Source organism: Psammomys obesus, unplaced genomic scaffold, assembly GCF_907164565.1.
Source record: "Psammomys obesus unplaced genomic scaffold, mPsaObe1.curated_primary_1811, whole genome shotgun sequence".
In the NCBI taxonomy this organism is placed as follows: domain Eukaryota; kingdom Metazoa; phylum Chordata; class Mammalia; order Rodentia; family Muridae; genus Psammomys; species Psammomys obesus.
In genome coordinates this window covers 3,107,069-3,133,563 of record NW_026586816.1, presented here as the reverse complement: position 1 = coordinate 3,133,563, position 26,495 = coordinate 3,107,069, and the positions used below count along the sequence as shown (strand labels likewise).

General features: G+C 45.8%; 1 pseudogene; it reads right to left on the bottom strand.

Moving 5' to 3' along the window:
• The window catches only part of LOC129672953 (ganglioside-induced differentiation-associated protein 1-like 1), a 151,054-nt pseudogene extending 132,252 nt beyond the window's left edge, over window positions 1-18,802 (bottom strand).
• Between the last annotated feature and the right edge of the window lie 7,693 nt (window positions 18,803-26,495).

Here is a 26,495-nt window from a genome sequence, read left to right as displayed (position 1 = left end):
GGTAATGGGGTCTTCACTCCAGGATGGAGCTATGAGGTCACCGTGTCTGGATTAAGCCAAAAATCCAGGGCCTCTCTCAGATGATAGGGACCGCTGCAGCCTCTTGTTAAGTATCTGTTGGCAGTGACCCCATCTCTTCCCTTCTGAAAACATTGCACAGGCAGTTCTTGGTCAAGGCCAGTGCTTCTAGGCAGCATACAGTGCCCTGCCTGAAGGGCTCCTCGTAGCTGAGGCTCTCCCTTCAAGGGGGAAGGTCATCCTTTCCAGGGACTTCTTTCCTGAGGGCCTCCATGCTTCAGTGGAGCCCTGCCTGGAGAGATGCCCTGGGCAGAGCAGTGCCTGAGGGGTGCTGAGGAACATCCTTCCTGAGGGCTCCCACCATTGCTTCCACTGTAGCCTGATGAAAGGAGAGAAGAGACATCCCTGGTTGTACATTTCTGAGCTATTTTCTGCCTCGTTGAGCTCTACGTGATGCACAGCATGGCATGTGATTTGTTAACTGTCTTAAAGAGAATGCCCAGTTGGCTTCCTCTCTGCCCTGCAGCAAAAAAGCTACTGGGATGTTCTCCATTCACCCTTCCTTTTAGAAGAATTTTCCATTGACAAGCTGCCTTGAAGTGAGTTGTGAACTTGCATCGTTGTTTGCAACATGACCGTAGCGGGGTCCAACATATGCATTTGAAACATAATCATGGGCGCAAAAGTAAGTTTGAATGATGTGCAGAAGTAATGCTGATATTAACAGTCTACTGATTACCCAGCATGTGCTTAAGTCCTCACTTGATCCTTACAGTACCCTGGTGGAGGCGGATGCCATTGTTCCGCTGAGAAAGCGGAGATGCAGAGAGGTGGAGCATGTTAGCCAAGGTTGCACAGCCAGCAAGTGGCTGAGTACAGTTAAGCAGGGAGTTTGGCTTTCCTATCCAAACTTTCCTTAAACTAAAGTAATCCGAGGGCTCCCCTGTGCCATCTGTTGCAAATTCATGCTACAAAATGCTTCATTTGTTTACTCACAGACCACCCCCATTCCTCATTTTATTCATTTGCATTTCTTGTAATCTGATCTGCTTCAACATGAGGGAGCTTAGGAAACAGTAATCCAGGTCCTTCTTTGCATCAAAGCCACAAGACTCCATATGTGGCCTGTATTTTTCCAGGTGTAAAATGGATTGGAAGAGAACGTTTAAAGACTGGCCACAGCCAGACTTGGATATGTGAGTGAAGATTCTTAGAGGAAAAGAATACATTCAGATTAGGGCTGTGGTTACACGGCTATGCTTTCATCAAAACTCATCGAATTACACACTCACGAAATTGAATCTCACTGTATATAAATTTAAAGATTTTTAAAATTAAAATGAGAGGGTGTAAGAATTTGTTTCAGTAATTCAACAGGAGAAAAAGAAAACCTTGTGTCTACCTAAGTGTCAAACCAGAAAGCACTCCTTAGGAATCGGCACTATAATGACGTGTATGGCATTTATTTTTCTGCCCGATGAATTCAGCGTCAAGGTAACTGAGAAGCCGAGGCTCACTTAGCACGTGTGCTATGCTATGCTAACCCTGGCCTCACCCGTCCTTGGTCCTACACATTCCCAGAGGAAACACCTACGAACACATGGCACTAGATCTACTGCTTCATGGCAGATGAAGCAGTCCAAGCTTGGAGGGTGTCACCACACCATTTCAGAGGACTGTCTGAGCCACCTTGGATAGATCTCAAAGAAGGGAATATTGTCAACTGAGCAACGCATCTCAGCGGCTCCAGGAACTGCACGAAAAATAGCAACAGTGGGCTGTGCTCACAAAGCCTGCCAATGCTTTGTCAGTGAAAGTTCAGTATGTCCCTCACAGGACAAGTGACACATGACCCAGGCACCTGTCAGGAGCATGGGTCTCCATAGTCACTTCAAGCAAAAGAAGAAATCAAGAGAAGCCATTTCTGGGGCTGGAAATGGGTCAGTGGTTAAGAGCACTTCCTGCTCTTACAGAGGACTACCCAGCAGCCACATGGAGGCTCCCAACCAGCCAATCCTGAGCCAGGCATGTGGCACACCAACATACATGCTTGCAAGTCACTCATATACAGAAAGATTTTTAAAGGAGAAAGAAGCAACTTGCAATTATGAATGAATATACATTGTGAAAAACATGAATGTTAGCAAGACCCGGCACTTTAATAAAAATGAAATAAACACATTTCAATGGCATGAATATTGCTTAATGTTCTGTCATCTTGTTTTCTACATTCTCAATAACTTTAAAGAGAAAAGTTTAATTTAGAAGCAGGAAAAGGCCTGTATGTCCACAACCTATATTCGTAGCCAACCTTTGAGTACATTTATTTTATTGAGTAGCTATTCACCTCTCATCACTTGCTTTCCATTGATCCGTTTTGTTTACAACAGATTCCAAAGGTCTTGGTCTCTTCCAGCTGCAAGTAGCTAGTCAACATTTATTTCCTACAGTTCTGGAGGCTGGTAAGTACCAACAGACCAACGGTGTACAAACGGTGTCTGGTGAGGTCCGCCTTCTGATTCATCGGTGACTTCTTCCTGTGTCTTACTTCAGTAGGAAGGATAGCTGCTTCTCTGGAGTTTCCTCTACAGGTCTCAAATCAAATTTCTGAGGGCAGAGCCCTCAGACATAACCAGCCCCAAATGTTCTACTTTTCAGCAATATCATATTGAAGATTACATTTCAATACAGAAACGTGGGGGTGGGGATACAAGTATCCAGACCAGAATACTTGTATCACCAGGGAAGCTGTGTGCTTCACTTTTAAACACTTGAGAACGCATATAACTAACTACAACCCAGTACTTGATCTTTCGCTTACGAGATAGTAACATACAATGAAACAGACAAATCTTCAGTGAGTCATTCAAAGGAGTTTGACAAATATATATGTGTAAAATACAAATTGCTATCAGAGTACAGGACTTTACTGTCAACATCTTGATTATCTTAGCCTCTTCCTGGTCAAATTTCTCACATTCCCAAGTAAGTACTGCTCTGATGTTTCACCCAACATACTAGTATTCTGACATCATTTTAATTTTGATTGTATATTAGTTGGTCTGTTGGATGAGCATGCCATGGTTTACATAGCTTCCTATTGGTGGATAGTTCTGCTGCTTCTATGTTTTCTGAGGTAGGCTACGTGGTTATCACTGAGGATGGCCTCAGTGGTCACAAACATTCAAACGTGGTGGTGGAGAGAGGTATGCAGCTCTTAAAGAGAATCCCTAGGGAAGTAGGGTGCCTGTTTTCAAAGCCTTTTGGCATGTTGTCCACTTTCTCTTTCAAAGGTTGCTCAAAGGTTGGCCATCCTCCTCCTTACCCTTACTGGACAGAGAGCACAGAACTGCTGTGGGTCCCTGAGATGTAGGGTGCCTGGACTATGGGGTAAGTAGCTCGCTCCCATGGATTACAAGTATTTCCACAATGCAGCATTCAACACGGAGAAGACAAATGATTCCATGTCCTCCGAGGACCTGTGTGGATAAAGTCCCCTCGGGACACTTTAATGGCATCACAGAAGAACAAGTCAGCTTATGATACAGGCATATGAGGAAGAGAAAAAAAGCAAGGTGTATTTTTTGAAAATGAAAGTATCAATCCTCCTGAGTTTTAGTTCAGTAGAATGACACAGACATATGTTCATACCACCATGGTGAGAGAGACAGTCAAGTCTTTAAACACATTCCATTTATTTATTTTCAAGACTTCGAGTTGACTCTTAGAAAATCCGGTGTTCTGTCAACAGGCTAGGTTTGCGATGATGATTTTTAAACCCAGCAAGCCATGAATTCTTCGTTGTCAGCGCGTTTTGTAGATGTGGAGGTGAGGGTGCCAGGCTGTTAATGGCTTTCTCGGGGACAGCATGGAAGTGGGTGTCAGGAGTGAGACTGGCACACTAACTGTATTCCTACCTCTACTGTGCAGCTTCTACCCTGCGGGTTAAAGGAAAAGGTGTGGCCTTCGATGGTCCGATGCCCTCCCTGTGGAGCTGCTGTGCAGTTACCTTCTAGAGGAGGCCATCTTTGGGAACATCCATCCACCTTTTCAGGAAGCCAAGGTGCAGAATAATGATTTCTGCCTTCAGGTGCCCCGCGACTAGTTCCGTAGCTCACCCACCCAAGGCTGCGGGGATGACACTGGGGAAGTGAAGAGAGGAGAGCCTCTGCAGAGGCGTAGGCGACTCCAGCAGCCCCAGACACCAGGTCTCTCTCCCTTTCTTGAAAGCCACACAGATGTACGTGCAGGCCGTTTGTTGAGAAACCCACCTCCAGCCAGCCAGGCTCAACTCCAGCCTTCACCACGCTCCGAGGCCTGGAGCTTGCAGAGGCTCCCTGGATGCAGATGTCCAGGCCTGCATCCCAGGCAGCTGGCGGAATCTGCTCTCATGCCACTCAGCCTTGCCCAGGCCAGACAGGAGGCAACCGGCTTCATTGGTGGAGTGTTGGCCAGGCTGTGATGGTGTGAACTCCAGCCTCCCCCGCCCCCAAGGCAGTGACAGCCTCTTGGCCCAGTCCACCGGCAGAGGCTGCCTCAGGGTCCCACCAATTCCTCCCTTCTCGAATGTGCAGCTGCCTCACGCAGCGTGATCTCTTGGCGCTCGGCTGAGCTGCTGCATTTGGAAGTGATTTGGGACTCAAAAAAGCTGTGCATCGAGGAAACTCTCAAGTGTTGTTCTCATCTGTTTCTGGCCACCCACCTTCCGAGCCAGGGAAGTAGGATTGGGCCGAATTGTGATGAAATGAAACAGTCTGAAATCAAGAAAAGTGGTAGCCAACATGGTGGGGTTGGGGTGAAACCTCCCCTCATCCTTCTCAGCTAAGTGGGCTGTCAACTCAGAGGCCTGGGTGATGCCCTCCAGTGCCCCACCCCCACTCCCTGGCCTCCTCATACCTGGCAGACCTGGCATCTATTGTCCATCTTTGTTTGATGTCAGTTCATCCTGAGCCTCACAAGGGCCTGAAACAGCCGTGACATTCACAGGTGTCAGCCAGGCTTCTCCAGCTGGACATCAGTGCCATTTGTTCTTGAGCTGGAGACCAAGCTGGGTGTTTCCCTCTCTTTTTGTGAGCTCAAGTATCCTTTTCAAAATGTAAAGGAAGACTTTTTATGCTAATGAGGCCCTTTGACATCATTCTCTTCCCCTTAAGCCCCTAGCAACTTTCTATTCTCCAATCCAAGCAGAGGATGAACTTCCCCAGCGTGTATTTTAACTGGACATCACCAACCATGTGTCAAATGGTGATGTTAGAAGTGGCCATTTCTGGTAATCCAGGAGTCTCATTTCTCACGAATAAATTTATTTATTTATTTATCTGTCTATTTATTTATTTATTTATTTATTCAATCTTTGGCATACTTGTGACTATTGCTCACTATAAAGAAAAAGTTTTCAGTCAATCACCCTTTCTCTCTGAATTGTGTCCTGTTCTGCTCCTACCCCTCAGTCCTCCCCTGTCCCCCTCATCCCTCAGCCCTTCCCTGCTCCTCAGTCTTCCCCTGCAGCTCAGTCCTCCCATGTCCCTCAGTCCCTTCCCTGTCCTCCAGTCCTCTCTTGTCCCTCAGTCCCTCCCCCTACCTCTCAGTCCTCCCCCTGCCCCTCAGTCCTCTCCTGTCCCTCAGTCTTCCCCATGTCCATCAGTCCTCCCCTATCCCTCAGCCCTCCCCTGCCCCTCAGTCCTCCCCTGTCCCTCAGCCCTCCCCTACCCCTCAGCCCTCCCCTGCCCCTCAGCCCTCCACTGCCCCTCAGCACCCCCCTACCCCCATTATGGGCTGTGCCAACAGTGCAGCAGGAGGAATTTCTGGAAGGAGGCCAATTTTGGCTTCAGATCATTTCTCTTCAACACACACTGGCCTCTGAAAACCAGATTCTGTTTGTCATTTGGTTTGCTCTCCCAGCACTGTGTCATTCCGATGGTAATGCTGATGGATTTCAAGCTTGCCTCGCAGAGTAACGCACAAGGTTTTCATAAGCACATTAATCTTAAAAGAAAAACTGTCAGATGCAAACAATACCCATATGACTGATGTTGTAAAGACCCAAACTAACTATTAACATCCATTCCCCAAGAATATTATCTTACAGGGACCTTCTGTTGCCTTTAGCTCCCACTGAACACACCTTCCTGCATTTCAGGGCTTCATAGCACCTAAAAAGCTTGCTTTCCACACCAGAAAGCCGTGGATTGATGGCTTGTCTGCTCACTTGCCAACTTTAAATAATAGGCTTGGTCACATGGCCATGTAAATAAAACCATGATTACAAGAAATATGTAATTTCATTAGTTTTTTTTTGCAAAATGTAATATAAGCGGCCCTTATGAAAACCAAATTGGAAAGTCATTATACTCTAAGACAAGAGACTCTAGTCTCTGCAAAACACTAAAAACTCATTAGCAGATGAGACATGCTGCCCAAAGTCTTTCCCTCGTGGAAATGTTCCTAGCTCACAAGTGGATTTGTGCAAGGCATTTCACAATTTTGTCCTGAAGTTAGCTAAATGTGTGGTATGAATTAAATATCTGATATTGCTGTCAACGTCATTTGGAAGCATTCCAGGCCACAATCAAGAACAAGCTAGTAGCTTGTTTTAATTTAATGGTGTTGAAGTGTTCCACTATAATTAAGCATCTGAAAATTAAACAGAAACAGTCATTAGGCTCAGAGATACAAAGCCACCAGACCAAAGGACAGAAACAATTTCAAGGAAAGGCCTCTGAAAAGCGTGATAGGTTGGTTTTTCAGCAGAGGCTTGGGAAGCCTCTGGGGTTTAGGGACATGGGAATTTATTAAAACAGGTAGGTACTTTAGGAGGCTAAGACTATGAACATGCTTGCCATAGTCATGTTTAGTTAGCAAATGCCTGGACAAGATTAGGTCTAGAAGCTGTGATCCTCACCCCACTCCTACCAAATCCTTGAGAGACAATATCTGCCTTGGAGCAGTGCTAGCACAACGGACCACATTAACATTAAAAGAAAAATACTAATGGGGATAAAGACCAGCAGTCTTCACTATTGTGGCCTGAGCCAGGAGTGTGGTCTTTTCTATTGGCAGCTGTCCATCACGTGACCGGCAACCTGAGAAAACAGCAGTATTGTCCAGTTTCCAACCAGATAAGAGCATGCCCTTCCTTTGACTGTATTGCCTTTTGTAAAGGTGAATGGTCCTGCAGTTGCTTAGCCCAGCAAGAGGACTGTTGGCCCTTCCAATCATGCTCCAAAGCTTTGGAATACATTGTGTATTCCACTGGTCACTTGTAGAGTGAAAGAATGCTCCCCAGACAGTCATGCCTCCAAGCATGGCACTCAAAAGCCAGGGTGCATCATGCCATGCTTCTTGGAAGCTGAGTCCGCTGAGAGCTTCAAGGAAGCTGGACTCTCTTTGGATCATACGGATGGTCAATGGCAGCTGTCATAAGAACCAAGGTCTCACCCCAGCTTCAAGGTGTTTCCAAAATTCCAAACTGTCAGCAGAGAAGGAGGGAAATGCAAAGATTTGCACTTATTACTAAGTTGCCTATCACATAATAATTTTTAAGTTATGCACACAGCTAAAGAACAAAGACAGTAATGATTTTAGGACATTTTTAGTTAAATCCTTTGAAAATTTGGTGGAAATGAAAGATGGCCTCTCTAGAAAATATGAGAAACAGGGATTGGGACCTAACTCTTTGAGGATTTGTGGTTCCTGTCCTATCCACAGGGCCCCTGACTTCTGTTTAAAATGCAGTGGATAGGGACTGAGGTGTTGGTTAGTGGTTTAGTGCATGATTAGTATAGTCCCAGCACCGAAAAAAATCTAACATATGGATTACTGAAAATGTGACATCAGGTCTTAACTTAATGAACTACTTGGAAATCTCCACCAAATTTGAAAAGAAATTCTTTACCTTGTTTCCTATCAGCTATCCCTCATGGAGGCACTAGAGAGCACTTCAAGCGATTGTGGGCAACTGGGAGAAGGAAGAGCCAATCTGAGCCTGAACAGGCTTGCAGAAATCAGGCCTGGGAAACCAAGTGAGTTACATGCTGAACCCTAGAGGAAGGCTGAAAGTTCCTGGACTGAGTATCAGAAGTCTCTGCCCACTGTTTTCATCTCCTGACTGGCACAGAAAGTGGATGCCTACTCCAGAGCCAGGTGCAAGGTTCAAATCCTAGCTCAGCAGCCTTGAGTCGCCGTTGGTGTGCCATTTCCTCATCTGGGCTGTGGGAGTCTTTGATGTTAGTTTACCCTCTAAGAATGTTAAGAGGACTCAAGCAAGATCACACGTGTAGCTCTCTCACACATGCCTGGCCTAGCGAAGGCTTTCAGCCAGCTCCAGCTCAGCGTCAAGGCCAAGGAAGAGTTTGTCAGTTGGGGCAAGATGGTCCCAGAGTGTGACCTATGGCACAGGGAGGCAGCTGCGACACCTTCTTCTGTAATCACACCCCACCTTGAACGTCCTTTATAGTTGTGTCTAGTCCCTGCAGGCTCTAAGCAGCCACATTGGCATTTTCCCCATCTGAGTTCGTATGAATCCTGAAACAACTAGTGGGATAGAGAATGCCTGTCAGGGATGTGCTCCGGGATGTACACTGTTCTCAGAAGCAACCGTGCTCTCTCCCCTTTCATCGCTGCTACCTGCCTGTGAGCTTTGCATCTGCAGCTTCTGTAAGCTTCTAGCATTTCATACGTCATTTCTGTCCCTCAGGAGTTGACCATTCAATTATAAAATTGTGCTGGTCTAAGACAATCAGCTCTGGAAAGCTGAGTATGATAGCGCATGTCGATAATCTCAGAAATCAGAAGGCTGAAGGAAGAGGATCATGTGCTCAAGGCTAGCCTGGGCTACTTAGCAAGACTTAAACAAAACAATAAAGTTTGGTACTGGAAATAACTTCTATTTTGGTGTGTGGAATGAATGTTCCTTCTGGGAGGTTTTTAAACTTAAAAGTACTTTGTCCTCATTTTTTTTTTTGAGTCTTGATTTCATGCATTTCTCTGTGTGAGTCTGTGATATGTATGTGCACACAAGTGTGTATACCTGTTCGTGTGAGAGTCCATGTGTAAGTGTCATAACACATGTATGGAAGTCAGAGAACAGCCTCAGGTGTTTGAGGCAGGGTCTCTCTTCTGTTGTTGCTCATTGCTGCGTACACTAGGCTAGCTGGCCTGGGAACCTCTGGGAATTCTTTCTTTGCCTCCCACCTTGCTATAGGAATGTAGTGATTACAAATGCGTGCTACAGCACCCAACTCCACATGGGATCTGAGATTCAAACTCAAGTCTACACACTTGTGGCAAATGCTTTACCTAAGCAGCCGTCTTTCCAGTACCACATTTTTTTTTTTTTGACACAGGAATCCTTTCCGTTGTTTCTGAAATTCAGATTTCTACCTTGCCTTGATTACCTGAGTTACCAGTATAACATAATTCAGGTTATTTTTCTATTTAGACTATTAAGATGCCTTTGGGGATACATCAGGATATTATTTCAAAAAAGAGCACTTATGGAAGCATTAATTGGCCACAGGAAATGTTTAGGCATGACTGGGCATTTTTTTTTTTTTTTCACGGATACTCTTGTCCACGGTTCGAGGCATGGAGATGGAAATGCCTTATGTTAGCCAATCAATGCTGGGAGGACTTACCTCAACTTGATCTGAAAAATGGTCACTGCTCTCCCTGGCTTCTGAAGATCCATGTGCTGCTATGGGTTGGAGAAAAGAATCAAGGAAATCCAGGGCTGAGGACACAGAAGAATGTGGCCATGGCCTCGCTGCAGCTAGGTTCTACATGACTGATAGTTTTGAAATTTTTATTCATGGGCTTGAGGGTTGGCTCAGCAGTTAAGAGCACTTGCTACTCTTAAAGAGGACCCAGGTTCAATTCCCAGTGCCCATATGGTGGCTCACAACCATCTTAGCTCCAGTCCTAGGAGATATGACATCCTCTTTGTGCCTCTATGGACACAGGGAATGGAGGTGGTACATATACACGTAGCAGGAGAAACACTCATATGCATAAAATAAAAATAAATAATTTTTTTTAAACAAAGAAAGAAAATCTTATATGTGTGTGGATGTTTTACCTGCATGTACATCTGTGCAGCACCTGTGTGCCTGGAAGTCCTAGAGGCCAGAAGAGGGCGTTGGACCCTGTGAGGCTGGAGATGCTTGTGAGCCATCTTGTGGGTTCTGGGAATTGAATCTGGATCCTCTGGAAAAGCAGCCAACGCTCTTAACCACTGACACATATCTTCAGTGTCTATACCACTGGTTTTTACTTTCATCTAGTAGCCGTGAGCATAATTTGCTTGTGATTTTAGGGATGCCACCATGAATTCTTTGCTGACCAAAGTGATACACAAACAAAAATTTTAAGTTTAACAATAAAGAAAACAAGTGGAATAAAATGGCCAGTATCTACTTCACAGGAAAGGAGACATCCTTTCATGAAGTGTTCTATGCAACACAGTTGTCTGCTGCGGGGGAACGGGGTGTCTTCCTTTAAAACTCCAGGCCAACACCCATCTTTATCCATCAAACCATGACATTTGGGATTGGAGAGATGGCCTCCCAAAGCACCAGGCGTGCATATGATGCGTGTACATACAAACACTTGAAGACAAAAACTCTACACATGAAGTAAAAACAAATAAAAGTGTAAAAGCTCTGACATTTGTCACTGTCACAGTCAGCATGTAGTGGCTCCTTCACATGGTAAAGCTTCCTTTGAAATTATGAATATTTTATTTTTGTAGGCACACCAATAAGGTTCTACATAAACAAAGCTAATAAACAGAAAGGTCATGAAAGGATAATACAGTGGATACTTCAGCCATGATTTCCAACTGAACATTAAAAATGGGGAAAATTTGTGTGATGGTCAACTTGCCTGGACTTCTACTCATCTAGAAGACACACCCTGGATGTGTGTGGGAGCTTTTTGTTGTTGTTGTTGTTGTTTTCAGAGAGGGTTAACTGTATGGGCAGCACCACCTGCGGATGGTACTAAAAGGAGAGAGAGAGAGAGAATGAGAGAGAGAGAGAGAAGTAGTAGCACCATCCATCTCTCTGCCTCCAGACTGTGAGTACATGGGACCAGCCACTTCCTGTTCCTGCTACCATGCCTTCCTCCTTATGACGGACTGTATCCCCTCAAACCTCAAGCCCAAACAACTTGCCTTTCCTCAAGCCATGATTGTCCGGTATTTTGCCGCAGCAATGAGAAAAAAAATAACTAATGCACCATGTTATGCATGTCTGTATCTAAGGAGAAAACAGGCCATTCATTAAAGTAGAGAGATAATTTGGAGAAGGGGATTTTAATTTTTCCCCTGGGGTAGAAAACACTGATGAACAAGTAAGTTCAGTGTCCCTCAGACTGGGTGTCAAGCAGAGGCTAGAAAGCTGTGCGTCATGTTACATGTACAGACGCCACCTCACACTGGAGCTATGCATTGTCAGTGAACTGGCCTTGTGGGTCTACAAATTGCATGTGAACAGGAAGTCAGCACTCAGTAAGAAAAATAGGAAAATCAACTCTACCCTGTCTTTGGAGAGTCAACTGTGTTGGAAATAAGAACAATAAAAGTCTTAGAAACCATGGCAAGCTCCTGACATAGTTTTTTTTCATACAATACATTTTGATCATGTTTCCTGTTGCCCATTTTCTCTGAAGATCCTCCCACCCCTCTACTCACTTGACTTCATGTTCTTTCTCTTTTTCTCCTCAAAACAAATGAAGAAAACAAAAATTAAAATCAAAACAAAAATTAACAAAACAAAAATACCCAAACAAAACAAAATAACATAAAAAACCCACAAAAATGAAAGCCAAAACAAAAAATATGGAGTTCATTTTGTGTTGGCTGATTACTCCTGGGCATGGGAGCCTGCTCAGGAGTATGGTTTTATATGCCAGTGTTACTCCACTTAAGAAAACTAGATTTTCCCTTTTCCATCAGGTATAAGTTGCAAATAGATTCTTGACTAGGGGTTAGACTTCATGCCCATTTCCCCTTCTTCATGCTGGGGTTTCGTCTGACTTGAAGCCACGCAGGGCTTATGTGTGCCGCCACAGTCTCTGTGTATGGGCCTCAGTCCTGTTGTGTCTGGAAAATACTGTTTCCAAGTCACCCACCACCTCTGGCTCTTACAATATTTCTGCCTCCTCTTCTGCATGAACCCCAGAGTCCTGAAGGGAGGGGTCTGACGAAGACATCCCATTTAGGGCTGAGTGTTCTGAAACCTCTCACCCTGCATACTGTCCAGTTGCGAGTCTCTGTGCTATTTCGTATCTACTGCAAGAAGAAGCTTCTCTGATGTGGAATGAATAATGCCATTCCCTGAGTTCCAGCCTAGCATGACCACTGGGGACCATGGCAGAGAGTGGTTCTGCGGTGTTCAGGTATCAGAGGAGAATGGAGAGGCCCTATAAGGAAAGGCTGAAAGGGGAGGGAAAGAACCAGGGGCCCTGGGTCTGTCCTACTTAGTGTTTGATTTTCCTGTTTCTCACACAAGAGGGCTTGGAAAATGCAATACTGAAACTCTTGCTGTTTCCAAGCTTCTGTTTGGGGAAGGAGAATAGCTACGAAGATAAGAAGAAGTGTTTGACATATTTGAAATGGAAACTAAGAATGCCTGTGTCCTCACCAGACTACCATAATCTTATCAGATTCAGGTGATGACTCTACTTATCATGTAATAACCCTCAAAACAAAGTCCCCCAGAAACCAAGCTGTGACTCTGTGCTGACCTGACTGAGCTCAGGAAGTTCAACCCATTCCAGAACTTCTTCAAAGTGCAAGGGAACATGCTGTCTCGGAGCAGCTTTAGCAATCACAGGCCTGGGTTAAACACAGACACACACACACACACACACACACACACACACACACACAGAGACAGACAGACAGACAGACAGACAGACATACAGAGACATACCTCATAAAGGGAAGCAAAGTTAAGTGAAACCGGAGATGCCTATCATGTCTTTTAAACAGATAAAACAAAACCTAGGCCCTGAGACAAACGCATTGCATGTGTCTCTGAAGCACTTAGTGTAGTGTCACACACACAGGAGGACTTGGTCACAGTTGACACTGTTACTGTTGATAGTTTGAACCATTTAGTTCTGCCAGGTCTGTAAAGAAAGCACCTTGGTAATCTACTGACGGCCAGCACGCCTCCAGGTGTCCAGAACTGAGAGAGGGACTTCTCTTCATCTTCAGTGACGATGATCCCAGCCCATCTGTAGAAGACGTTGGCCGTGGGGACTGCTGAGTAGAGATGGAGGGAGAACTGAAAGTTTCACCTGCAGAACAGCACAGCCAAGGGGCGGCAGGGTTTATGCCATGGGTGCAGGTTGAGAGCCTTTGGTTCTGGTTAAACTCACAGGCACAGTGTACACCTCGTTCTCTTTCCCAGAAGCCCTTGGTAAAAGAGAGCCATCCCTCACACCACAGATTTGGGCTAGCTCCAACACAGCAAGGATGAAATGTGGGAAATGAAAAGCCATGAACATGCCTGATGGGTGCACGGGAAGAGTGCACATCATGAAGGGAAGAAAGTTGACCTGGAAGTGACATAAAATGCAGACTCCAGGAAATGAATAAACAGTCCATTCTAACTGGTATTTTTTTTCTTTTGTGACAGGGTCTTATGTAGCATAGGCTGGCCTCGAACTCACTATGTATCAGAAGGTGACCTTGAACTTCTGATCCTCTTGCTTTTCATATAGAATGCTGGAATTACAGGTCCACACCACTATACTCAGTAGATTTGGTGTTGGGGATTAAACCCGTACATGCTAGCTAAGTACTATACCAACTGAGCTATGTCCCAGCCTGGCACTGAAACTCTTAGGAGCTTAGAATGTCTACATGAAGAAAAAAAAAATCACCCTAAGCAAAGTACAAAACAATTGCGAAAGCTTAAAACATGAGCTTGTGTATTTACTAGAGATGTTTTTGCTGTCACCTTTAAGTTTTACGGTATTGTGTTCAAGTAGGTTAGAAGGAGTGATTGCGGTCTCTCCTCATTTGTAAACTTTTGTTTTTCAGCCCAGGATGTGGTCCACTTAGGAAAGCTTCCACGTGCTGCGGAGTAGACTGTGTATTCTTTTGTGTTTGGGTGGTATAATAAGCAGATATCTGTTAAGTTCGTTTGATGTATGATCTCAATTAGTTCTGATGTTTTTCTGTTTTTGTCCAGATGCCCTCTCTACTGGAGAAAGTGGGCTGTCAAGATCACCCACTGTTAATTGACTGATGTTAATCCGGTAGTATGGTTTTAATGAAACTGGGTGCACCAGAGCTTGGTACATACACATTTAGGAGAGTTTTCTTCATTAAGAACGAAGTGTGCCTCTTTAGCTTGTGTGATTAATTGAAGTTTGAAGTTAATTTTGTGAGGTCATTCTCCATTCTCCCAGACACCGCCCCCCTACCTCCCACCCCCATCCCCAGCACTTGCAGCATTTGAGGGGCTTCATGCACAGTGGAAACACAGAAGGATGAGTCTTGGGGAAGCAGCTGGGACATAAGGTTGGGAACCAGCAAGTGCATCAACGACCATTGAAGGAGAGAAATGTGAGAAGTAATGAGCTACTGGGAACAGCGCATTTGTCAGTGCAGGGGCTCAAAGAAGGCTTGGATGAAAAAGGAAATCGCAAGATTCAATTAAGATGGGAGCCAGCAAGATGAATCAGCTGGTAGAAACCCTGTTGAACAAGCCTGATGACCTGAGTTTACTACCCAGAAGGAGCGGGGCAGACTCCTGAAAGCTGTTTTTTTACCTCCATGTATGGGCTGTGGCACAGAGGTGCAGCCACACAAAACACTCATAAACAAAACATTTTTGGGAAAAAGAAAGCAGAATAAGAAAAGAAGGGAACCACAGGTCAAAGGTCTGTAGATATCAGGATCAAAGTCTTATGGTAGGTCTACAAACAGCACTCAGCACATTTCAGGGCTGATGCCACACTCACAGCCTGTGGTCTAAGCTCAGCCTTTCCCCCTTTGAACCCCAGCTTCTCAGTGTTGAGCTGACATCGGAAGGCATGCTGGAGAAGCGTGTGAACGTGAAAACTGAAGGTGAACAGCCCTTGCATGCTGGTACCCATGTAGTTCTAGACAGGGCATCCTTCTTCCCTGATGCTTTCTGTGGCCCTTGGTAGTGGCCCCATTGGTACTTTGCTTCCCTGTGACTGTTCCAAATGCTGTTTTTAGGGCAGGGGTGGGTCGAGGAAGAAAACAATTATGAAAGTACAAACTTAACTCAAAGGAGATGTTTAAAAAATGAGGTCCGGCCATTCTCCAGGGGATAAATACAGTGGAGGCCAGCAAGCTGTGGCTTGCAGAAATTATGCCTTAGTAAATAATTGAGATTGTTTTACAGTTGGCCAAACAAAACTCCTGCTAGGGTATCTTTCTCTTTCACCATTCTCAACTCCAACTTGTCTGGCTCCCTCTTAATTTCTCACAGCCTAATTTTTTAGTGTTGAAAACTGTACAGTGGGATAGCATGATGTATTTAAATGATCTATTGTTAAAAATGATACAAGAACAATAACGTTTGCTGAGCATTTGCTGTGCAGCTGGCATTATGTGAAGCACCTTTTCCTCATTCGGTTTAGTCTGTGGATGTTCCTGTGAAAAGGACTCTAAGTTATAAAACAGAGATGGAGTGTTTATATGGCCTGCTTGGGCCCTTAGGTGAAGGAGGTGGGTTGATGTCATCTTCAGTCAGGTCAGTTTCTAGGCTGGTATCAACTTCTAGCCATGGCCCAAAGGGCCTGAGCATCCAAGTCTCTCAGCCTCTCTGTCCACTAGCTGCTCACTGGCCTGCCATTCTGGCCTCTCTTTACAAGGTCCCCAACCTGTCTTCCTGCTTCCTCTGCCACCACTTCCTGCTCCCCTCCTTTACAGTCACATCTTTCCTGTGATTTCACCTTGCCTCGGCACTTCTACTCGCCAGCTTACCACCCTTCCTTTGCCCCCTGGACTGCCACCTGTCAGCATCCACCCACTCTTCAAGGTCCATCTGGGCTACAAGCACCTACCTGTAAAGGCCTGTGGTCCTCCCACCCCAGAGCTTCGTTGTTGCCTCTGATGGGCTCTGTTTATGGAGCTGACAGCACACTTCAAAGGTTCATGGCACAGCATCCCTCTTGACACCCACATCTTGTATTTACTCTGATGTGCTCTGCTTACAGAGTTAACAGCGCAGTTCAAAGTTTTCCACCACAGCACCTCTCTTGACACCTGGGGCATACGCCTTGGCACTCCAGAACAGGAGCTAAGCTTACACATCTGGTAACTGGGGTGGCATTGACACATTCTTTTTTGTACCTCCAAAAGACAAAGACAAAAAAATTATCTTCTATGCCCTGAAGAATCTATGCATGTTTTGATATCAAAATGACATTATTTTTCAAAATCATTAGGTGGAACTGAGACTCCAGAGAGATGAGTATTCCCATGGCTGGAAGCTCCCTCCACCCCTTGATAAGCACCAGGAAAATCTGCAAGGCCAGCTTCAGAAGCAGGAAATCAGAACACGAAGTTCTTGGGAGCAACACCGGCTTCTCCAACCCTTGTCTCACAAGGGTTGCTGACTACAGGAAGAAATTTCTTCTGTTTGCTCAGATGAATTACATGTTAACACAACCGCTGAAAGGGTCTGAAAATCATTTTCCCCTCAGTAGATATGTTTCCCTTGTAATCAGAACTACTTGATTAATTTGCTCAATGAAGCTATTTTGTAGAGCTGGGACAAGCCCACCAACACGGTTCATGTTCCATGCTCTAATTTGTGGATTGCCTTGGAGGTCCTGTATATTTCCATTTCAGAAATTTGCCCCATGTTGCAAACAATGCCAGACCACATTTTAAAACTTTGTCCTGGAGCTCGCCCACCTCCATTCTTGGTGCCTTTCTCTGGCTTCTTGGTTTCTAAGAGCCTAAATGCTAATAGGATAATGGTCACTGGAATTCTGCCAGCCCCCTCTAGGCCCCTCCTTGCCCTTGGGGTGCCAGAAGCCAAATCACTTTCTTTCTTGAGAACCCCCACCTGCTTAGCACCCTTCCTCAATGGACAAAGAGGATGCCAAGCTACGAGGAGTCATTCTGGCTTCCAAGCTTGTACTTCTGCAGCAATGATTCATGCTCACCATCATACTTGCAGCAAGGAAACCACAGAAACAAATTCAGATAGTTGGCAAAGAAGACAGTGTTCACAACCTGCAGACTCAGCCCAGTGCCTTGGAATCAATATCCAAGATAGATGTGGGTCTGGACTGAGCCAAAGATGAGTAGGGAGATGATAGAGACACTGCAAGGTTACTTGATGCTCTGATACTGGAATGGCCTTTCCAAGTTGTTCTTCAATCCTTGTCTCACAGACTTTCATACCCCAACAATGAGCATCAGTAGATGTGGGGAAAGTATTTTCTTAGGCACACTAGCTCTTTGGCCTAGAGTAATTGGAAAAAGTCTCCAATGTGAATTATTAACATTAACATTTACATTTATAGTCTCAGCCTGTAACAATGAGTATTCGAGTCCTGGGCAGGATGGTTTGGACAGTGCCTGATAGTGTCCAGTACAGTACATAAACCTCTGGCACCCCAATCTTTGGAAGCCATGAGGTTACTAAGGTAGTGTGCCCAGCTAATGAGATATAAGCGATTACTGTGATTCTTATCCTAAGGCTATAAGCAATTTTGTTACAGAAGATGCCACACGACTAAAAATTTGGATTTAAAGCACTTCTTGAAATGGGGAAAAGTTGGAAATGTGTGGGAAAACCAAGAGAGGTGTGAGTTTTGGGGGGAAGTGGTAAAAAATGGAGGGAGGGAGGGTCAAACACCAATCTTGGTCAGGAATACCCTGTAGAATGCAGGGTGGCTATTAGAAGTGGGAGTTCCTGAGCTCCAAGCTTGGTTCTCTGGGAACTGAACCCCAAGGGAGTTCCTGGTGGCAGAGCATGTTCAAAGGGTAAAGAAGGAAATGAGGGAGTCCACTGTGGCACAAAAGCAAGAGAATAAATGCATACATTCTCTGTAATGAAGGAGGAGTTTGATAAGACACTGGGCAAAGGCAAGTAGCCATGGTTCCTGTTTAGATTGGGGCTCAGCATGCTTAGCCGACAAGAAAATACAAAGAGAAAGAAATCAACCCACCCGTGTTACTGGAAAGTTATGGACAAACGTAGGCCTTCCTTCTTCCTCATTTTCCTCAAACCGCAGAAGGCGGGGTGACACTTCTGTCGCTCACCTCTTTAAAGCAGATGCTGTGATTCTGACTCCCCAAGATGCCATTTCAGTGTGTTGAGCCAGCCCCAGGAAGGAATGAAAATTCAGGAAAGGACTTTGAATCTGCCTTCTCCACAGTATACATTGTGAAGCAGCTTGGCTTCTAAGCATTTCTATTAGCAAAATATCCCCTAAGCATCTAATAGATGGACATTTTAGCCTACGGTTGCCAATATTCTGTTTAAGGTGTGTACACAGTTTGGACTTAACGATACTAAGCTTTAAAAATAAAAAAGCATTTGAGCCCCCACAATGGTGCACGCCCACCCACAAACCCCTCCCCAGCCCCACTGCTGCACCCTGACACACTTTTGCATACTTGTCAATCACCTGTGGCCACAATTTTCTTTTCCAACTTCCCCATCAGCTTAGATGTGAAGAGATCCTCTGAAGGCACAATGGAACCAACACAGCCAAGGCTCCAATTCCATGACCCTTGGACCTTAAGCCCAGAGTTGTACTGAAAGCCATCAAATTCCATCTAAGGTTATTTATTTAAGTCTAAGCTCTGCTGTATGCCAGCTCCAGCCAATTCCACAGCCCTTCTTGCAGAGTTACCTAAGTCATTTAAAGAGAAATTTAAATTTAAATTTATAGAGAAAATAAGATGAAAGTGCCAGATCCGTTCTGCTCAAACCAGTCAGCTGACACTGCAAACAGGAACACGTCACACACGTGTACCCCGAAGTCCGCATCACACGACCTGGTTACATTCTGTGTAACATAATTGCAGAAGAAAGATTAAATTAAAGAGTTTTGGTTCAACCAGAGGTGTTACTATCTAAAATGGAATGGAAAGCACCCTCTGATGGTTTTTGCAAGAAGGGACAGACCCCTTTCCTATTGGCCTGTCAAGAAATAATAATATAAATTCTGAGTATGTCCCAGGCTGGCAGATATTAACTCGCTCTTTGTGCCAGTGTCTACATGTCTGGGAGTCCTGTCAAGACTCATTTTCTCAGTGAATCTGTCCATGCAACCCACCACCTTATTGCTCTGCTAGCATCTGTCACAGCATTTCAATCCTCCAACCCTCAGCTTCTGTTTGTTATCGAGAAACCTCAGACAAATTTAAGGGCGTTTTATTTTTGCTATCGTTGATATTATTAGCAATTTTCATATATCCTTAATTTTTTGTATGCTCTTATAACAATTAGTGTAATTTTATCAAAGAATATGAACATCAAGAATTTTTAACAGAATACTTGAAATAATTAATAGAGTTTACAAACTATGCATTGATAGAGTTTATAAAATATGTGATTCAAGAGATACCTTCAGCAGATGTCTATGTAATGTTTGAAACACAAGAGCTGTGTGCTCAGCTCAGTGGCGGAATGCTTGTCTAGCATGCTCAAGGTGATGGGTTCCAAACCAAGACACTAAATAATACTCCCTAAATAATACAACACTAAAAAATTGAGACTCTAAGCTCAATTTTATTTGTCCCTTTAGTTTTACTAATGGTTTACATTTCACAGCTAGAAAGAATTTTTTTTTAAGTCATCACAAGCAGCCCTGTACTGTTGAAGGGTTTACAATGACAGTGACTCCAGAATTTTATTGAGACTTGTTTGCGAAATTAAAAAAAAAAAAAAAAAAGTCAATGGTAGGTGCTGGTGCCTGTCTTTGACCCCAACCCTCAGAAAGCTGGGCCAAGAAGATTGAGAATTCAAGGCCAGAGTGGGCTCTACAGTTTGTCTCAAAAAACAAAGATAAAAAGTAATACAAAACAGAGGGGAGGGGGAAAAAAGCCTGAAATGATACATGTCATTTGGGATACACACAAGTCTCTGAAATAATAAAAATCAAGTTAAAAGCAGCTTGGGTCTTAACTATCCAGCTAACCTAATAAAAACAAAACAGTTATTTAATTTTGTTTCTGAGACTTTACAGATTTGTAAGGTGTGTATGTGTGTGTGGGGGGGGTTGGCGTGTGGTGTTAGGGGGGCTTCCTTATCTCCTCTCCTTTGGCTAAGCTACCCACAGACACTTTTACCATTATCCTCCTCTGCATCTGATTTCAAGCACACTTGTAGCATGTCACTGCCATCGTGGAAAAGCTTCCTTCTCTTAAGGTACCTGACACAGAATTAACAACTAAGACCATAAACAAAAATCTGAAATTGCTTCGAACTTTTGGAAGATTCGGCATTTCTCGGATGACCTACTCAGCTTGAGGGCTGTGCTGCCCTGTTGCTTTCCATGTCTGTTATTTAAGCTCCTTAGAGTGTCAGAAGACAACTTCCTAGCTTCTTGGATGACCCAATTACTACGATCCCCCCTCCCCACAGGGAGCTTATGATTCACTTCCACATCCTTTCGGGCCAAACTTTGTCAATGCTCCTGAGCTAAGCCCTGCTCAGATGTTTACACTTAACCAGCAGCCCCGGGATCACCTGTTCCAGAGCAAGAAAACAGGGATCTTTAAAGACAGAAACCTCAGCAGCCAGCTGACTGATGAAGGGCTGTGGTTGCTGCCCTGCTGTTCTCAAGAGGGTCAGAGCGTGGCAGAACCGTGGGGAGGCCATCTCAGACAAAGATTTGAACTGAACGCGTATTTAAGAGCCTTTACAGGGCATTAGCATAGAGAATGGCTGCCAGCCTTTCTTTCTACCTCCTAGAACTTCGCTACAGAGCAGAGCATCATCTCCTACCCCTCCCTTCCACCTTCTCCAAAAGCAGATGCTCCAATTTAAACACACCTGAAAACCATCCGAATGACTCTTTAAAATTCTGATTTTCAGGCTGCACTCATGTAACTATTTCAAATTCAATCACCGTCTCTGGGTGTCAGCACCGTCTAGAGTGCCTAGGTGATTTCAGTAGTTTTTCTAAAGCCCTTGCAAAGGCAGGACAGGCTGCAGGAGTCTATTTGATGACATAAATCCCACACTTTGGCTAGAGCCAGCTGCGCAGTTGTGTTATTTCATAGCTGGAGAAGAGCACTTGGCCCACAATGGTGATGCGGGTCTTTTCCTGTGTACAATCTTCAGACCCTGTCTAATATTTTCCATACTGGGCAATGAGATCACAAACTCCAAAACACTAAATCAAAACCGGAGGCATTACGGGTCTTCAATAAAACTCTGTAGCCCATACACTAGGGGGAGGGAGAGGAAAATTAAAACCATCACGGAACAGCGGACATACTTTATATATACATAAATAGATGTGTATGTACTCGTCTATGTATCTGTAGCATCACTGGGACAGCGCGGTGACTCTAGAGGAGAAGATAACCAATAGCGATCAATTCAAAGGGATGGGGCAGACAAGCAGTAAAAAGTTACAAGAATCCCATCCGTGCCTCAGAGAAACCTCACCAAAAAGACACTTGATTTCTGGCCAAGGAAAATGATCCCTCCTGGGAGAGATTTCAGAGACATGCATATGAAAAATCAGATGAACACGAAGGGGAGCTAGTGTTGGTGAGACTGTAATCACAGAGGGTAAGCTTTCAGGCTTCGGAGCTAACGCTAAAAACCTGACCCACAACCTTAGAGCCAAGGCTTTCTTTCCATATTTCCCAAAGGTATGTGTCTAACAAAAATGAAACAATTGAGTTTTAATTATGAATCAATGTGCTAATTACGTAAGAAATAGGTCACTGAAGAGGGGCAGTGCCCCATTCCCCTCTGCCTCTGTAGGAAGGGGATCCGGCAGTGTCCTGAAGGTTTAGTGTCCTGTGATGAAATAATGACAGCAATCGCTCTGCAAACCTAAATACTGCATTTTCCAGGGCGTAAATGATCTCTTCTGTGTTGAAACGTGGAGACGACTGATGTTTAGTAAGAAATCAGAGAAATCCAAGCAAACAAGGTCTTTCAGCCTCCGTCTTAATTAAGACAAAAGGCACCAATAAATAACCTCTAGCCTCCATGTCCATCTCCCATGTTCCAAGTCCATGCAGAAACAGAAATCTCTAAAGCATCGCTGCCCTTGATTTCACAGGGAACACACTTCAAGCTGTTTCCGATTAGGCTGGGCCAGTGTGGATGCAGCTCGCATGTCAATCTTTGCAGCTGAGAGAGTCTGATCAGCAGGGGCAAGCCTAAGGCAGCAGGAGACCCTCATCTGCCCTTGCTTTTTAAAAAGTCCTTTCCAAGCCTGGCACACCACCACCCTCTAGGCTCCCTTTGTAAACGCCCCTCCCGTGGCTATTCTTAGATTCCCCACTTTTCCAAGTAGTCAGGAGTATCCACACACAGTTGAAGTCCTGCAGCATTTCCAGTGTTCATTTTGCCATTTAGGTTTTTAGCAGTGACACATAAACACTTTTGAGAGATTATTGTAAAGGTGGGATTTTTGACCATTCCTTAAACATTCTGGGAATTTGATGTACATGGTGTGTGTGTGTGTGTGTGTGTGTGTGTGTTAATGAGATGAAATAAATATAATTGCACGATGTTCTTAACTTTTCAGAAAGAGACACCGAGGCTTTTCTGAGGGCTTATGTGACATGCCCATTGCCAGGAAAGTTAGGGAGACATACACTATAAAGGATTTAGGATTTTGGTCAGGTAAGGATTTACATAAACCAGGGACAAGGAGACAGGCTACTTCAAAGACTCAGAAAACTATCCCTCCCCGACAAGACAAAAAAAAAAAAATTAAAAAACCTACTGGCATCCATAGTTTATTTTTATTACCCAAATGCAACTTTTAATTTTTGCACTCTGAAGCTCTGAAAGCTAAGTTACAAATAGAGTAGTCAAGTCTCTACATTTCAAAGCAGGAAGTGTCTTAGATCTTCCTTGGTCATGCCCAATTTCCTCCTGTTTGTTTCTAATGGACTTGCACAGCAAATCTATTTTCTGCTATTTTCCCTCTGGTCTCTGAACCCAACATCCGAGATTGTTTTTATGCTGCAAAATAGCTATCTGCTCTTGTGTATTCCTTTCATTTGAAGAAGCTGGGAAAGACATTTTTATTCTCTTTGCTACTCTTGGTCTACATTTCCAAGGTCATTGCAATGAGAGGCCAAAGTTGATTGAGACAGTTTCTACCCATTCAGGGATGCTGACCCAACTTTTCCTGGCTGGCAGAGGAAAAGTGAGCCTAGGCAACGAGCAGGGCAGACACTAGCAGGCTGAGTGAAAATAAGCCTAGAGAATTTGTCAGTGGGAACACGGGGATGGAGCTTGCTGTTCTTGGGCCTGGTGAGGCCTTCAGCGCCTTACTCTGGCCGGCCGGAGAGTGTGCGTTCCAGCCGGGAAAGCAGGTGCCACTGGCTTCCTAAGGTGAGGAAGGGGCCCAGGCCTCACGCTGACCACTGGGTGGCCGCTGCGGTCATTAATCTGTGAGACCTCCCTTCTCTGCATCTTGCCCTCTTCGATCCCCGTCACTCTCCGTGTAGTTTTCGAGGCACTCTGCATGCTCCCGCTTCCTGCGAGCTACTCCCCTGATCCAGCGCTCCCCGAGGTTTTGCAATACCCCCTCCCCCAAGATGCTTTCTCAAATCTGGCCACATCTCATACTTAAAAAAAAAAAAAAATCCATCTTCTTACTTTTAAGTTTTGTGTAATGGTAAAACCGTCCTCTGTAACGTCGTCCCTGTAGAGTAGGGTAGGCTATTACGCAGTTTGCGCGCTTTTCTTTTCCAGCGAATTTTAAAATAAAATATTCGGCTTGTTTGACTTTAATTTCGAACCAAGCAAAGCGCCGCTCAGTGTTCACGAAGCAACGAAAGTGCAAGGCCCGAGCCAAGAGAGACTTGATAGTGAAACCCACGTCTGCTAGCCCCGGCAGGCGGGCAGGGAGGCTGTAAAACCAAGGTTCGACCCGGGCTTCTCTACGAATACAGCGTGCTTGCTCTGCTGTGCGCTCCTTCCCAGCAGTCTGCGCACCCGCGACGGACTTCCATCTGCTAGTTCGGTTTTCTCCTGGAGACCTTGGAACGTGTGGGTCCCAAGGAACGACCAGCCCGTTGCACGCTTCGTTTGCACCCAAATAACTTCCCCACACAATCACTTCCCCACACAATCACATCAAAAATCAAGATGATATCTAGAGGTGAACTGGGGAGGCTGTTTCACTCAGCCTGAACAGTCCGGTCCTGCATTCACTCTGGTGACAAATGGGCAGAATATTTCCTAGCGACGTTCTCTGCGGCCAGCCTCCGGTCCCTACAAAAACTCCCTTCTCTCCATCGCTCCCTCTTCAACTTGCACCGTCAATCAAACCGCTGCCCTCGCCTACTTTCCCTGCCTGCCTGTCTGTCTTAGGATCGCTTAGGGACCCTCGCCTTGGTCCTCTGCCCCTGTGAGCGGCCAGCATCAGGTTGAGCGGGCGTTCAGAGCCCCGGGGCTTCCGCGCTTCGGGAAAACACCGCTTAGTTGCACGCCGCGCTTTGCGCCTGCAAAACTATTTCACCGAGACCTAATGCGGAATCTTTGCGCTTTCTTACCTTTGCGCGCCCCTCGTGGACCGTTAGCTGCCCCCGGAGCAGCGGAGGTGACCAAGCCGCAACCCGGAACGCTGAAGAGACGTTTTGCTTTCTGCAGATCAACCTTTGAGCCACCTCGTCCAGCCCGCCGCGCGGAAACCCGCGCCGCCAAACCGGGGCCCGACCCGACAGGGGGCGACAAACTGTAAGGTTTCCCCGAAGCCAAGCGGGGCTGACCACTGTGCAGTCTGGACCCGCGTGCGGCTGCCTGTTGGGGAGGGAACCCTGGTGGCGGGAAAGGCTGGCAGGTTCAGCTGCGCTAGAGAGCCCGCCACCCCAAGCGCACCCCTCCCCCGTCTCTCCCCCACCTCCTACCATCCCCCACCACGCAGCGGCCTTCCCACGGGGAGTTTAGACCGGTCTGCGCTGCACTGACTGCCGGCGAAGCGTGGGCTGAGAAACCTTAGGAAAGGGTAGCTGGACTGACACAGCTCTCCCCGACGGCAAGGCTCGTTTTAGCTGCTCGTTGAGCGTGCCGACCGCTCCCTCCTCCTCCCTCCAGCCTTTAGCCACATTGATGAATTTCTGGGGTGCCCTGGGTGAAGGGACGGAAGCTCTGTTTTTCACCCTAGGAGAGAGCTGCGGTGAAGGATTACAGATTTCTTGGTATCTCTTGCCTGAATAGAAATCCTGGAAATGAGCCTCTACATTAGAGGCTGTCGAATCCCGAACCATCTAGAGAGAACTGAAAGTGAGGTGTCCTTACTTTGAAGCCTCAAAGAACTTCCCTGTGCACGCAGTTTCCTCGGCTTATTGCTTCCCCGACCCTGTCCTCCGCCCAAAGGGGAAAGCTCCTGCAGCCAGCGTGCCCACCTGCTCACCTTAATCTACGTTCCCTAGATCTTCCCTGGAAGGCTGATCCGTTCTAGACAGGCCTGGGGTTCCAAGTGGGGTTACAGTTCTCCCTGGGTTTACAGTTCTTCTAGGGTGCACTGATTTCCCCTCTTCCTCATCCGAGCAACCTCTGGAAACTCCTGGAGTCCGAGGCTGCACCGTGTTCTATGGGCTGCCAGACAGGGAAGTCTCCTCGATTCTTTTGAACCCGGTTTTTCTTTTCCCCATCCTCCACCCCCGTGGCTCTAACCCCAGGCTACCGGGTAATGTAATTTACGCGGAGAGAGCAGAATGCATGGCCCAGGTCCTGCTAACGCACGTTTGCGTAGGTTAAATGCCATTCATCAAAGTTTACCCCACCCCCAGAAAAAGGAGGAGAGGGGTCAGAGCTTCCGTGGAGGCTCCTGAAGCTATGCCCACAGGGTCAACCTTCAGGAGCCTGGGGCATCGCTGCACTTGTGCGGTGCAGTTTTCAGGCTGCGCTGAAAAGCTAGAGCACGGAGGGATGTGTGGGTGAAGAGGGGCACCTTCTTGATTTCTGAGGAGTATTTAGACTCTTTGGGAGTTCCAGGAATTGTGGCTGTTTCTGGGTTCCCACAAGGCCTCCTTTCCTGCTATTTTGTGACAAGCCCAACCTCTTGTTGCCACCTGAAAACTCACAGGTCTTGGCCCCCTGGCACCAGTTTGTGTGCAAAGCTACACGACCCCCCCCCCCATGGCTTCCTTTGGGATTGCCGCGGTTATCAAGGCCAGAACTGTACATTGGTATGAAGACGAAGAGTTGGTTTTTAATGCTAGAGCTCAAGCAGGGTGCAAACTGCTGTTTAGGTGGAGGAAAGACCACTGGGTGCTTTAGCAGAGACCCCCTGGAAGGCTGCTGGTGCCGGGGAAG